This window comes from Ailuropoda melanoleuca, chromosome 5 (assembly GCF_002007445.2).
Source record: "Ailuropoda melanoleuca isolate Jingjing chromosome 5, ASM200744v2, whole genome shotgun sequence".
Taxonomy (NCBI): Eukaryota; Metazoa; Chordata; class Mammalia; order Carnivora; family Ursidae; genus Ailuropoda; species Ailuropoda melanoleuca.
Window position 1 is genome coordinate 60,420,847 of NC_048222.1, and position 15,734 is coordinate 60,436,580.

The 15,734-nt window shown below is 44.9% G+C and overlaps 2 pseudogenes; both read left to right on the forward strand.

The window, feature by feature from the left end:
- Window positions 1–10,351: 10,351 nt before the first annotated feature.
- Window positions 10,352–10,899, forward strand: LOC109490049 (annotated as a pseudogene).
- Window positions 10,900–12,362: 1,463 nt separating this feature from the next.
- On the forward strand, window positions 12,363–13,052 carry LOC100465971 (annotated as a pseudogene).
- Window positions 13,053–15,734: the final 2,682 nt, after the last annotated feature.

A 15,734-nucleotide genomic window follows, 5' to 3' on the forward strand; every position in this document is an offset into this window, starting at 1 on the left:
GACCAACCTCTTCCTACAGGCCAATGCCTTTGGCTCCCAACCCTCTATAACGAAGGAATCCCTCTGACAGAATGGAAGAACATGGGATCCGAAACCAGGATTCTGGTGCCAACTTTACCCCTGAGTAGCTAAAGAGGAAAAAATCCTTAACTTTTCTGAGCCTGTTTCCTCATGTATGAAAATGTCTATGTGGGTATTAGGAAGTCAGACAGCAATACTGGCCCAGAAAATTATTCAGATGAGAAAATGGATGTGTTGTGTGCCAGTCACAACCTATCAATAATCAGTGTTGTAGCTGGACCAGCCCTTGGGGTTCTCCTTATGACTGCAAGACACCCGCCCTCAGCAATAACCAACAGGAGACTTTGAAAGAGATGAGGTTTATTACTTATAAGGAAATCACATGGCACACCTGGGGCCACACAATGAGGTCATAGCTTGGGCCTGGGGTTCTGCTTCTATTGGGGTAGAGGGTGGGTGCTTAGAGTTTTGCAAGCTCACTCTTTATTGGTGAATTTAAAACATTAAGAGTGGAGGGGTGCCTGGCTAGCTGGGTTGGTGGGTGGAGCATGCAACTCTTGATCTCAGTGTTGTGAGTTCGAGCCCCATGTTGGGTGGGGAGTACTTAAAAATAAAATCTTTTTTAAAAACCCATAAGAGGAGTGCCTGGGTGGTTCAGTCAATTAAGCATCGACTCCTGATTTTGGCTCAGGTCACGATTTCAGGGTTGTAAGATCGAGCCCCAGTGCGGAGCCTGCTTAAGATTCTCTTTCTGCCCCACACCACCTCTTAAAAAAAATTTAAAACCCCATAAGAGTGGGAATTGAAAGTACAGGAAGAGAAAAGACAAGCAGCTCAAATAGTTACCAAACAAACTCAACGTAGATTCCTGAAACAATGGAGCTTCGAGTGGTGAGGTGGGAGGGTTCACAGCCTGGCTCTTTATCTGGTCGTGTGGCTGGCAATGTGTTTATTCAAGATAGCCATCTTTTAAATAACTGCCTCTTTTTTCCTGTATTTATTGAGAAATAATTAACCTGTATCACTCTATTACTGTATAAGTTTAAGGAGTACAGCCTAATGGTTTGATTTACATATATTGTGAAATGATCACCCCAATAGCTTCAGCTAACATTCATCATCTCATATAACTCCCATAAAAAGAAAAAAAGAAAAGGAAAAATCATTTTTTTCTCCTTGTGATGACAACTCTTAGGTTTTACTCTCTTAACATCTTTCCTACATGTCATACAGCGGCGTCAGCTAATGTGATGTTGTGCCTTACATCCCTAGAACTTACTTCTCTTACAACTGGAAGTTTGTACCTTTTGATCCCCTTCCTCTGCTTCCCCCTCCCCACCCCCACCTCTGGTAACCACAAATCTGATCTCTTTCTCAGACTTTGGTGGCCTTTTTGTGGTTATTGTTCCATATATAGGTGAGATCATACAGTATTTACCTTTCTCTGTGTGACTTGTTTCACTTGGCACAATGCCTTCAAGCTCTATCCACATTACCACAAAGGTAAGATTTCCTCATTTTTTATGACTGAATAATATTCCACATATATACTTACATACCACAACTTCTCTATTCATTTATCCCGCTCTAGTTGTCTCTGTGTGTTGGCTAATGTACATAGTGCTTCTATCAGTACGGCAGAACAAATACCTTTTCAAGTTAGCGTTTCTGTTTCCTTTAGACGTATTCCCAGAGGTGGAATTGCTGGATCATATGGTAGTTCTCGGTTTTCTTTTTAGAGGATCTTCCATACTGTTTTTCACATTGGCTGCACCAAATTACAACCCTCCTAACAGAACAGTGCACAAGGGTTCCCTTTTCTTCACAGCCATGCCAGCATTTATTATCTCTTATCTTTCTGATGATGGCTGTTCTAACAGCCGTGAGGTTTTAGTTTGCATTCCCCTACTGACTATCGATGTTGAGGATCTTTTCATGGACCTGTTGATCTTTTGTATGTCTGCTTTGGTCCTTTGACCATTTTTTAAAAGATTTTATTCACTTATGAAAGAGAGAGAAAGAGAGCAGGGGGAGAAGTGGAGGGAGAGGGACAAGCAGACTCTGCGCTGAGCACGGAGCCCAACACAGTGCTCCATCCCAGGACCCTGAGGTCATGACCTGAGCCGAAACCAAGAGTCAGATGCTCAACCAACTGAGCCAATGCCTCAGCAATCAAGTTAAGTCAATCACTTGCATTATAAAAAATAGAAAAGGAAGGAAGGAAGAACAGAAAGAAGGAAAAGAAAGAAAAAGAAAGAAAGGGAAAGAAAGAAAAGAAGAAAGAAAGAAAGAAAGAAAGAAAGAAAGAAAGAAAGAAAGAAAAAGAAAGAAAAGGAAAAGGAGGAAGGAAGGGAGGAAGGAAAAAAGGACGAAAAACGATCAGGGCCTGCATTGTATTATAAGCATGTATTATACAATTGCAATATGTGATGATTATTAATCTACCTACTTATTAACACCATCAAGCCTATGAGCTTCCCGCCCTTCTGCTCCTCACTGGTGCACAACCTGTGATGAATCCCAAACTCTAGTCCCTCAAGTCTCGACTTTAGCTTATTCCCAAATCTGGCCCCTCAGTGCCTTCTTTATTCCTTTCTAAAGACTGCTCAAAGTGTTCATCTGCCCCATCCTACCTCACCTCTCCTAGCCTGACTAGAGAACGTTGTTGATATGGCTGTCGTGATTCTCCATAACACTCTCCTCGGCCCTACCCTCCCTGCCATCTGGGGCCTGACGATCTCCTGAAGACTCCATGACCACTCTTGCCCAGACTCCAATCTCAAGTGCGTGTCCAGCTGGACAGAGGGACGTGCCATCATGATCTTGAATAACCTCAGGGGGCACTCAGCTGGCCTGGCCTCAGTTCTGACTCCCTACTCCAGCCAGGTTCTAGATGTCAAGCCCAGGCATATATTCTTGTGGTCTGGCCGCTCAGTCTAACCCTGCCCAGATTTCCAGTAAGCCATTTGTTGCTGAGATAAGAGTAAGGGCCCCTGGGATAAGCCAGGAACAGGCAGCCATCACACAATGTGCCTTTGGGTTGAGAAAATGAGGTCATCGACTACACAAGTGGGTGTAGGGGAGAGGATAGGCTCTGGGAAATTATGTAAGCAAGGAAAGCTGCAAAAATGCCTTAAGGAAAGAGGAGTAGGGAAGGATGACTTAGAGGAAATTCATGGAAACGTTCATACTGACAGTGTTCAGGGAACAAACCTCTACCGCAGGTCACAGATATTGATCACAGGCCTTGGGACAAAGCCCAACCCAAATTCTGCCTTGAAGGGATAAGGATGAGGATGAGAATGGAACGTGGATAGAGAAGGAATCAGGTGGGATTGGATGGCAATGGGATGGGGGATGGAGAAGATGAGGATGAGATTGGACGGAAAAGCTTCAGGGTCAGGCGAGAAGGGAGTGGATGAGGATGGGGAGGTGCGAAGGCTGAGCTCTGTAGGAAAGGAATGAAGGCTGGCTCTTTGCCTCTTTTTCCAACTTTCCAGACTACTTTCTACCCCACTTGAGAGGAGAGAAAGTTCGCAAGATGTGGAAACCTTCCCACTGATTTGTTAAGAATTTTTGAGTAAGTGGAGCCAATCTAGCAGTAGTTGAGAGTAAGGCCCCCCCCTTTTTAAGACTTATTTATTTATTTTAGAGAGTGCACACGCATGTGAACATGGGGGGACAGATGAAGAGAGAATCTTTTTTTTTTTTAAGATTTTATTAGAGACTTAAGATTTTATTAAGAGAGAGAGAGAGACCACATGAGCACAAGCAGGGGGAGTGTCAGGCAGAGGGAGAAGCAGACTCCCCGCTGAGCAGGGATTTTTTTTCCCCCCCAATTCGGGGACTCAATACCAAGACCCTGGGATCATGATCTTAGTCAAAGAAGACACTTAACTGACTGAGCCATCTAGACGCCCTGAGAGTAAAGGCACTTGAGTCAAGCTGGGTTTAAGAGCCAGCTGGGTGGGGTGCCTGGGTGGCTCAGTCGTTAAGCGTCTGCCTTTGGCTCAGGGCGTGATCCCGGGGTCCTGGGATCGAGCCCCACATTCGGCTTCCTGCTCTGCTGGGAGCCTGCTTCTTCCTCTCCCATTCCCCCTGCTTGTGTTCCCTCCCTCGCTGGCTGTCTCTCTCTCTCTCTCTGTCGAATGAATAAATAAATAAAATCTTTAAAAAAAAAATAAGACTAAGACCCAGCTGGGCGACCTTAAGCAAACAAAGGAAATTCTCAGTGCCTCGTTTTGTAGGTTACAAGTGTCCAGGCAAAGATAATGTGTGGAGAGCACTTAACTGTGCCTGGCACCTAGTAATACTGGTCTTATTATTATTTTCATTAAGAGAAATTGAGGATCCGGAAGGCAGAGCACTATATTCTGAGGAATGTGGAGTGTTTGGGTCTTGAGTGATGTCAAGTGCCTGTCCTGTACGACCACTCCCCCAGCTTTTCATCTCCCTAAGAAAAGAGGGGATCAACAGCAGCCCTGTGAGGTCATAACATCTGGACATGCAGCCGTAAGAGAATAGTTAAGTAAACTACAGAACCAAACAATATTATGTAGCCATTTACAATGAAAATTATTAGGTGAGTAATCTCATAGTTAGGAAATTTGGCAAAATATCTCCAGAGTAAAAATATTTAAGCCCTTTTCCCCCCACTAATTCCTCTTATAGGAACCTATCCCCAGAAAATGACAAAAAAAATCTGGACAAAGATTTACATTTATAGACACAAATGCACCAAAATTGTCATAGTGATTATTTCTAGGTGACAATGTTATGGTTGATCTTATTTTTCTCTTGTAATTTTTTCCACTGTTCAAAAATACAAGATATTTCTAATAAGAGGAAAAGAGAAACATTAAAAATGGATTCCAGTTGGGCACCTGGGTGGCTTGGTTGGTTAAGCATCTGCCTTTGGCTCAGGTAATGATCCCAGGGTCCTGAAATCAAGTCCCACATGGGGCTCCCTACTCTGCAGGGAGTCTGCTTCTCCCTCTGCCCCTCCCTCCACTCATTTTCTCTCTCTCCCTCAAATAAATAAGTAAAATCTTTAAAAAAATGGATTCCAGTCCAAACAAAAGTCTTTTGGGAAAAACTATAATTACAAAGATGTTGTAAACATATGAAAATGGCCAATATTTATTACTAGGTAAAAATAAATCATATCTATGTTTTGATGGTAACTATGAAAATATAAATTCTTAATACTGCTTATCTTTGGGGGTGGAGTGGAACTGAGAGTGACTTTCATTTTTCTATTAACACATTTCTGTGATTTTTTAAATAAGACGTATATATCACTTTCATAATCATAAAAAATAGAGATATTTTAAAATTATGATTACATATAAGCAAGGACTAGCAACAGAGAAAAATTAAAAGTTGACATGTTACGGCGATGGTTGTTGTCAGATCAAAATTTGTATTACAGCTGTGTCAAAAGAAAAATTTTTTAAATAATCAGTATTTCTGTTTTAACACATTAGGTGTGTGTTGGTTTTTTGTGCAGCAACAGAAAACTGTAGCATCCTCTAACACATCATCCTATATATTTTACTTTGTATAAAACCTACAAGGGTCATGTTTATCATCTCTTTCCTTCCAGTCACCACCCTCAATTAAATGTCAGCTCCATGTCCATCTAAGCCATTTCTATGAATGGTCTCTGGCATATAATAAATGCTTGGAAAACAATTTTTTTTAAAAAAAAATCAATGTTTCACCTCAAAAAGGAAAAAGTGGTTAAAAGGAACCTAAAGAAGGAAGAAACAGTGGGGAAAATGCTGAAGAACTGCAAATATCCAATTGGTTAGATAGCATTTATTCTGAAAGAAAGAAAAGAGGAAAATATTTTCCCCTCCCCAAAGGAGCAGATGAGTGATCCTTGAAAATTGCATTAATATCCTTCAGCACAGGGGCACCTGGGTGGCTCGGGCCATTTAGCGGCCGACTTTTGATTTCAGCTCTAGATCATGAACTCAGGGTTGTGAGACCAAGCCCTGTATTGGGCCCCATGCTCGGTGGGGAGTCTGCTTAAGGATTCTCTCTCCCTCTCCCGGCTGCACCTCTCCCTACTTGCACTCTCCTCTCTCCAAAAAAAAAACAAAACAAAAACAAAACAAAACACCAAACTTCAGCATGGAAATCCTACTTCTAACAATCCTACAGAAATATTTTATGTATTTACATGGAAAAATACATGTATAATAAAATTCATTGTATTTATAATGGCAACATATTGGAAGAAACCCACACGTTCACCTACAGGATAATGATATAAGATATGTAATGATAAATGGGACACCCACACAGTGGAATGATTTTAGCATTAAAAAGAATGCATATGGTCTACATGGACTATCATGTAAATATCTGTACCGAGGATATGATCCCATTTTTGTACAATTAGATCTGAGTAGGTATGATATAGATATATGGATATAGTGTATGTATAGCGTTTGGGGTTTATCAACAAGGACATACTCCAAATTATTAACCATGTGGGGTTCTACAAAAATGGGGATTGAGGTAAGGTAGGGACACTTTGTTTCTCAGCTGAGTTAAATCTCCATTCTACAGGAGAGCAAATAATTAGCAATGCCAAGAATACTAGCCTAGAAAGCCTAAATAGAGCCAAATTAAACAAAGAGAAGTTGATTATAATGCAAACCACCTGCCCCCACCACCTACCTAAGCAGCTAACCAGACAGAACACCAAGGCCCAAGGGCCACACTATGATCCAGCCTATCACAAAGAAAATGCAGCATCACTGTGGTTGAGGGATCGGTCATTTGAGCTCAAACCCCCACGAGCCAGTGATCTCCATCCAAGTTCCATCACTGCACTGACCCTTAATGTGAGGGCAAGATGAGATAATATTTGTAAAGCACACAGTGCAATCCAATCTTCCACATTTCCCTGCACAGCTACTTGCCAAGTCTGTATATTCTTAGATGAGATCAAGTAGGATCATATAAATGTGGGTGCACTACTTGGTGAATGGTTGCAGGGGGCTGGTAAGAAATGTTTTAAGAAAGCTAAAATAAAAAATTTTTTGAGCCTCCCGTCTCAAACGTGGGGAATGAGAAGAGCCTGAAAGAAAAGCCCCACAACATGAAAGTAAAGGAAGTCGCTGCATAAGGTAAGGACCCCAGTTGACCTTGCACTCTAGGAACATATGTCAAGAAATGGAAACCTTGAAAGAATTCACCAACAGAGGTCATGGGCTGCAGAAGTAATTCTTGGTAACAGTGGGGACATGAACACAGAAGTGATCTGAAAGACTGAGGTCCTGTCTAATGGCATGAGGTCTAATTAAATGGTATATCAGCTTCAATATCCTGAGAACTACCAGGCAAGTGAATAGTGAGGTTCACAGGGGTTTCTAGACAACCATATGCTATCAAAGGGTTAGTAAGGCTGGAGAGGAAACCTAAACCCATATTTCTCTAAAGCAAGATTAAAAAATGAAATCAGTAGTAGAAAGGATAAAAATATTCCATTAAAGATTCCCAAGGTAAAAACCAGTTTAAAAAACTAGAAAGGTGAGGTGATGTTCTCTTCTGACCTAACTTCCAAGGACCCAGAAAACACAAAGTCTTCTACAGAAATTGCATACAGGGAAAGGTAGCAAAAGAAGAAACCAAGGCAGGTCCGAGGGAGGAGGGAGCCATGCACGCCATCATCACAGCCACAGCGAGTACCAGCTGAGTTCCTCGGACAGTGGAAGGGTCATCGATGATTCATCAACAAAATTCGGCACAATGAAGATGCAGGCATCTGGGGACTCACAGGAGGCACCAAGGACTGAGCCGCTGTTGACAGCCACTCTGCTGGTCCTCAGATACAGAAGTTGATTACTTAAAAAGGTGAAGGATAGGGGCGCCTGGGCGGTTCAGTCGTTAAGCATCTGCCTTTNTCTGCCTTCGGCTCAGGGCGTGATCCCAGAGTCCTGGGATCAAGCCCCATCAGGCTCCTCCGCTGGGAGCCTGCTTCTTCCTCTCCCACTCCCCCTGCTTGTGTTTCCTCTCTCGCTGGCTGTCTCTCTCTCTCTGTCAAATAAATAAATAAAATCTTAAAAAAAAAAAAAGGCGAAGGATACAGCCTCATGACATGCGGACAGCTGGCTTCTCTGAACTAGCGGGTCCACCCCACAGGCCACATGACTGACCCTTGGGCCCATGATGTAACAGATCACCCTGCCCAGACTGCCCAGGGGTCTGTTGGGGTCAGGGGTAGGGTTCTAATTGTTTGAGAGTGGGTAGCTCCCTCTGTCTCCCTGCTTCTGGGAACTGGCTGCAGCCAAAGCCTTTTTGGGACGGGAGAGTGTCCCCTGCCTTGGGGGCCTGTGCTGCTTATGCTCTTCTGTGGTTAAGTCTGAAAGCCAGTGAACTGTGATTCCCTTATTCATTTTCCTTCTTTCCGTTTAAAAAGATTTCATTTATTTACTTTAGAGAGAGAAAGAGAGAGAGCGGGGGGGGGGTGAGGAGCAAAGGGAGAGGGAGAGAGAGAATCTCAGACTTTCCGCTGAGCAAGGAGCCTAGCTCAGGGCTCAATCCCACAGTCCTGAGATCATGACCTGAGCTGAAATCAAGAGTCGGCTACTTAACCCACTGAGTCATCCAGGCGCCCCTCCTTATTCATTTTCTTAAATTCCAAAAGTGATACAGGATCCCGGCTTAAAAATATTTTTTTCAATCAATAGAGAAATGTATATGATTTTTTTTGTTTTTTTGGTTTTTTTTTAAAGATTTTATTTATTTATTTGACAGAGAGAGATAGCCAGCGAGAGAGGGAACACAAGCAGGGGGAGTGGGAGAGGAAGAAGCAGTCTTCCAGCGGAGAAGCCTGATGCGGGGCTCGATCCCAGATCGCTGGGATCACGCCCTGAGCTGAAGGCAGACGCTTAATGACTGCGTCACCCAGGCACCCCAAAAATGTATATGATTTAAAAAAAGACATTCCTCCTGTTCCCCTCCCTTCAAACAATACAAAACCTTGAAATCTTTTCCTCCAGAGTTAACTGCCATTAACAGTTTGGTGTCTATTCTTCTAGGAATTTTTTCCCACATATATTCAAACATATGCATATATGTGGTTGGGGGGGGGAATAAGGCAAATTATTTAACCTCCGTACCTCAGTTTCCTCAGCTTTAACATGGGGGAATGATATTAATCCACGGGGTTATTTGAAGGTGACATGAGTTAAGACATGGAACATTCTTAGAAGTGTCTGGCCCAGACCATACTAAGCCTTCAGCCATTAGCTATTATGATTATTCCCTCATTCTTTTTCACAGCACCTTAGTATTCTATTGTGGAAATGTTAATGACACTGAGAGAGGTGTTACTGACCCCGCTACAGATGCGCAAGAGCACACACAAATTAAATAGCTCTCCTAAAATTAGCTGGGGTGGAGGGGATGTGTTGGTACCAGAACCGAGGACTCCTAATACAATGTTGTTCTTACCATACCATGGGGCCCCCTACAATCCCTCTTAAAGCCAAAAAGGTTTGGAGTGGGCAGCTGGTCCCTATATTATTTGGACTCCAGGCTGTCTCCTAGGTCTCCAGGGCTGGGGGCTTGCGGCTCAGGTGAGCCTTCCTCTGGCTGCAGTCCTGGGCCCTTGGGGCTTGACTTCCCCTTCTACACAGTGAGTCCTGCTGAGGTCTCCTGGCCACTCCGGACTCAGCTCAAGCTAATGGGCAGGATGGCAATGGCTCGTAACTGAGAGGGAGGTCTGGCTGCTTATGACGCTACAGCTATTTCTAGAGTTCCTTCTGTGTGTGTGAGGCACTGCACTAACCAGGAGGGATATCTCCATGCCTCTGGGGGTCCCTGTCCCACTGGGACCCACTGCTCATGGCTCCTGGGCACAGGGCCTCCTCTGGGGGGTCTCAGGTGCAGAACAGGGCAGACTGGTAAGAAGCAGCTCCTGAGTACAGTTTCCTGGTTTCAACGCTCCTCTCTGTCGGCCCTCCAGGTCTACCTCTCATGCCCTTGCCCTGCCAGGTTTATAGAAGAGTTGAGGGTGCTGGGTCGTGCTGGGCTGAGGCCTTTTCTGCCACCCTGGGAACTTCTCACAAACCGCCACGTGCCTTTCCAGACTCCAGGCGCAGAGCTGGCAAAGTCTTGGGGATCAGTCCCCCTGCTCGTTTACCAGGGGAAGAGATAAGGTTTGGTGAGGGAGAGGCAGGAGCACAAGCACTTACTAAGCAAAATCATGGCGCCAGTCACCAAGCTAAAGACTTCAACTCTAAGCTCTGTCCGGAGTTTTAGATCCACTTTCATCAATCCTTACAGTCTCTTGTCAGACCCAGCTGCCAAAATGGTGAAGCAGATGGAGAGCGAGTATGCTTTTCAGGAAGCCTTGAGCGGTGTAGGAGATAAACTGGCAGTTGTTGACTTCTCAGTCACGTGATGTGGGCCTTGCAAAATAAGAAAGCCTTTCTTTCTTTTGGAATCTGTTCTCTCTCTCTCTTTTTTAAACATTTTATTTATTTATTTGTCCATGAGACAGAGCACAAGCAGGGGCAGCTGCAGGCAGAGGGAGAAGCAGGCTCCCGCTGAGCAGGGAACCTGATGCAGGACTCGATCCCAGGACCCTGGGATCATGACCTGAGCTGAAGGCAGACGCTTGACCGACTGAGCCACCCAGGTGTCCCAGTAGGTGAGCCTTTCTTTCATTACCTCTCTGAGAAGTCTTCCAACGTGGTGTTCCTTCAAGTGGACGTGGATGACAGTCAGGATGTTGCTTCAGAATATGAAAGCAAATATAGGCCAACCTTCCAGTTTTTCAAAAAGGGACAAAAGGTGAGTGAATTTTCTGGAGCTAATAAGGAAAAATTTGAAGCCACCATTTATGAATTAATCTAATTATGTGGTCTGAAAACATAACCAGCCATTGGCTGTTTAAAACTTGTAATTCTTTTTTATTTACAAAAAGGAAAGATTGAGTATGAAGGCTATATACTCAACTGCCATCTGATTATAAGTGACAATAAAATATTGATTCTTCCCTTTAAAAAAAAAAGACTTCAAAATCACTTCATTCTGTTTCAGTGACAACCTCGAGCTAGGTATTATTCTTCTTACTTAAAGGATGAAGAATCATGAGGCTTAAAGAATTGATTTGCTCAAGGTCATAAGGAAATGGAGTAGGCTAACGTGTACCTACTTCTTTCTTACTGTAGGGAGGTGATGACATCTAAACACCCCACTAGTCTCTTTCTTTACCACCTCTTCCAAATGCATGGGAGATTTTCCTCCAGGCGGGCCCATGATGAGACATATTTTGGGTGACAGAAACACCACCCCAGCCAATCACTCCAACAATGTCTGTCTTCCCCCTTGAAAGACTCACTCCCTCGGGAACCCTATTCTGAGGGAAAGCCTCATGGCTTCTGGGAACCAGTGAACAGAGCAATGGTGTTCCTTAGGTTCTAGTTTTGTTGGGTGTACAGCAAGATATGGGAATTTCATATGTGGTACCAGGAGAAGCCAAGTTGGGTTGGCTCAGGGAAGCTCTGGTTGGAGCCTGTCTGTCCCTGTGCTGTGCAGAAAGCCCAGCTGCTCCCCAGAACCAGCAGCCCCAGTCTCCAAAGGCCACAGCTGAGTCACATTCTTCACCCTGCCCTAGATTACTAATTCCTTTACCTCTCAGCTTTTTCCTCATTCACCCTCTCTCAGGTCATGCATTGTCCTCTTTCTGCTTACTGCTAACAGTTTTTTCAGAAGTTCCTTAGAATCTCAATCACTGATACTAGCAACCATGGCAGTCCCCACCCATCCCACCCCACAGAGTAGGTGACAAGAGAGATGATTTATTTTAGTGTTCTTGAAACATGGGATCATGAGCTGAAGGCATTGCTTAACCGACTGAGCCACCCAGACACCCCCGGCTATTTTCATTTTAAAACATAACTTTAGAAAGCAAGAAGTACTAAAATGTATGTACAAAGTAATCATTGCAACTTTATTGTAAGCCCCAAACCTTGTAGACTATACAAATACCAAAAAAACCCTGTGATTTGTGACACTACAGGCACACAATGGAATATGGTGATTAAAAATTATGATGTGTGTAAATATTGACATAAAAAGGAATATAGCAATTTATTAAATGAAAACAAATGCATAACAGTATGTAGAGGACAAATGACCCAGTTTCTTCAACATAATAATGACATTTAAACAAAACGGAGGGGAACTATAATACATTAAAAGAAACTTAAGAGACGTATTAACCACATGCAATGTGTTTGGGTTTAAGAAAATGCCTTGGAGCAGGGCAGCCTCCCTGCTAACCCCGGGCGCCGCCCCCCACGAGGGGCAGGGAGCTGTATTATCAAGTCCTAAATTTTGGAATGGTTGTCTCCTCGCCTCTAATGATCTGGAAGGGCTTAGTGCTCATAACTGGAAGTGAAAGTCCAATTGTAGTAGTACTCAGTGGCAGCATGGAACCCACATTTCATGGAGATCTCTTTTTGGAAGATCCCACCCGAATGGGAGAAAATGGCTGTTTCTAGGATAGGAGAGGCTCCTCTAGTTCATGAAGTCTTGAAGACTCATGAGAAGCGAAACGGGGACCCCTGGGTGGCTCAGGTGATTGAGAGTTGGCCTTTAGCTCAGGTCACGATCCCAGGGTGCTGGGATCAAGCCCCACCTCGGGTTCCTTACTCAGCGTGGACCCTGCTTCTCCCTCTGCCTGCCACTCCCCCTGCTTGTGCTCTCTCTCTCTCCTCTCCTATCTCTCTCTCTCAGACGAATAAATAAATAAAATCTTTTTAAAAAAGCAGCAACAAAATGGACACATCAAATTTTTGACAAAAGGAGATAACAACATGGTTGATGACCAAGACCTCTATAAACAGGAACAACAATGGCTAGAGAAGAAAGATGTCGTGGGGAGAGCAAGGGGATTTGTTCCTTCTATTGGGATTGTGACGATGCTCCTGAATGACTGTCCTAAATTTAAGGACGCAGTACTCCTTTGGCTGGGTTTATCTGTGCTGGTCCATCATGAGTAAGAAGTCTGCCTGGCTGTTCCCAGCAGATGCCCTACTTTTCCTTACTGAATGTTTGGAGGAGATATTGGTCTATGATTGGTGGAGTGGAGAACACACCTGTCTGTGCTGCTTGTTAGCAATGGTTTGCATTAGTTTCCGTGTGCACTCGAGGGGACTCTCAATCAAGGGATTTCATATGTTGTCATTGTCACACTTTCGCATTTTGTACATCAGTGAATTTTTTTATATGAAAAGGTTGAGCTAAAAAGGAAAAAAAGAAAAGGAAGAGAAGGAGGGAGAGAGAGAGAGAAAGAAAAAGAAAAAAGAAGAAAATGAGGGGGGAGAAAGTAATTTTTTTTTTTGATAATCAGGGAAAGTTGGACTTGGATTTATGGGGTATTAGATGGTGTGAGGCAAGTATTGTTAAATTTCGTTAATGGGAATTGTGATTGTTAAGTAAAAAAAAAAATCCTTATTGTTATGGGTGAAAATGGGGGGAAGTAGGTAAAGTACATTCCCATTTCTGATTATGAACACGTGAACATGCTTCATAGGTATAGAGATCCACAGGGCAAAGCTGGAAGAAAGTTCTCCAACTTATTACTGTCCTTGGAGAACAGATTATGGCTGATTTTCCCTTCTTCTTACTTATCTGCCTTTATTTTCTTAACAATGTACACATGTGTGTGATAAGGGGAGGTACAGACACCGTTGTCTCCTGCGACAAGGGCTCAGCACACAACTGAACAGCTGAACCTCTTGGGACTCCTGCAGGGAGGAGGAGCTGAGGCAGGTCCGTGGGAGAGGCCTCCAGGACCAAGGAGCTGGTGGTTCAGTACACAGAGAACCTGTGAGATCTGGGCAGGACACATGGGGCTTTAGCACCACCCCCTGAAGGTTGGAGCTGGTCCCAAGGGAGCTGCAGCCCCTGCTGTGCCTCGGTGGTGCTGTGCCTGCAATGGGCCGACTTTTGGCTCAGGCCCACCTTCTTTCCAGAGCTCCCTCCTAACTATGGATGGATTGCTGGGGTCGCCCACTCCCTGCTAGGCTGTGCTTCTGCCTCCAGTCCCATGTACAGCACAGGAAGGCCAATCGGTGACCACCAGCAGGGAAGTCAGTGGTGGAGCCAGTTCTCCCAGGGCCGGGCTCTGGGCTGTACAGACATCCTCAGGACCATACCTGCGGACCTGAGGCCAAGTAACCGAACAAGGTGATGCCCAGGACACCGGTGCTTCTTCAGACAGCACCCCCACCCCCACTTCCTCTCACCTCCGTCCCTCAGGTGACCTCTTCATACGCATACATATATATATGCACACACAGGACTGCAACCGAAACCCAAGAAGACCCTCACACCTCCAGCCTGATGCCTCCCCCCCCTGCCGAAGAAAGGCCCCCACTCCCCAGGGCCTTGGCATCTTGGAAGCCCTGTAAATATTGTAACTGAACTAATGTGAGTTCACTCCTTGGTGAGTTGCAGGTAGAAACTACACCAGGTGAGTTGTCACAAAATCTAAAATTTATTTGCAGCAAATAAGATCATGGGGAGTGACTTCCAAAGCTGTGACTCCCCAAGCAAGGGTGGATGCGTTCCTCTTATTTAGGGTTAGGATCAATATTAAAAAGGGGATCCTTGTCATGGTACGTAGAGGCATGTGTATGACGTAGAAAAGGCTTGTGCGCCTCCTTGGATGGATATTTCAGTATTATAACGAGCTAAAGGTAATTGCCAGTCATCCCAGAGGTCACTCCATGGCTCTGGTGGCACAGGCTCGAGTCGGGGGATTTAGCTCAAACCTGTCTGGGCCACTGGGTCTCTGGGTCATGTGGGTCTTATCGGGACAGTTGTTACCGCTTGAGTTTTGGTTTCCATCATGGGATGTTATGCCCATTGGGTCTTTTGCCTGAGTTAAGAGATAAGTGAGAAAGAAGAGCTTAAGGGGAAAAGTGGGACAAATGTCGGTGAGTACGAGCAAATGGGCCGTAAAGATAAGTCTTAGGGTCTAGCTGGTGAGAATAGCAGTGGGGATAGAGACCTTGAGATCATCTTGCCCAATCCTTCCATTAAAAAGGGAGGAAACCGAGACTTGGAGTGGGGAAGTGACCTCACAAATCAGTGAGTCAGTGATGGGTCCAGGATGAGATAGAACCCAAGAATCCTGCCAGCAAACTCTTTACAACGTGCTGTGTCTCATCAGCCCAGTGGGTCGAAGACCCTGAGGATAGAGGCTACACCCGCACCCCAACTACGTTAAGATTCGCCGGGCGGTCTCCTGGCAGGAACACCATCTGCACATCCTATGCCAGGTCCAGCTGCCCAGTGTAGGAGCTCAGTGTCTGACTCTAGCAGGTTTTAAGAGGACAGGAAACCCGAGAGTGGGGGATGGAAGCGGGGGGGGGGGGCATGGACTGCCGTGCAGCTTCCACATGGTGGGTACTGCGCAGAGCTCCTGGCCACACCACGTCCCTGCTGCCCGTTCCTCACTCTGCTCCTACCTGAACCTTGAGTGTGTGTGCGTGTGTGTGTGTGTGTGTGTGTGTGTGTGTGTGTTGGGTGGGGGTGTGGAGGTGGCTGCCGCTCAGGAATGTGGGTCCCGTTGTTGGCCTGTATTCCAAGCCTAGGCTGAGATCATGTGCAGAGGACAGTTCTGGGAAAAGGCAAATGCCCCATAAATCCTGTCTGCCTCCTGCACTCCTGACTTC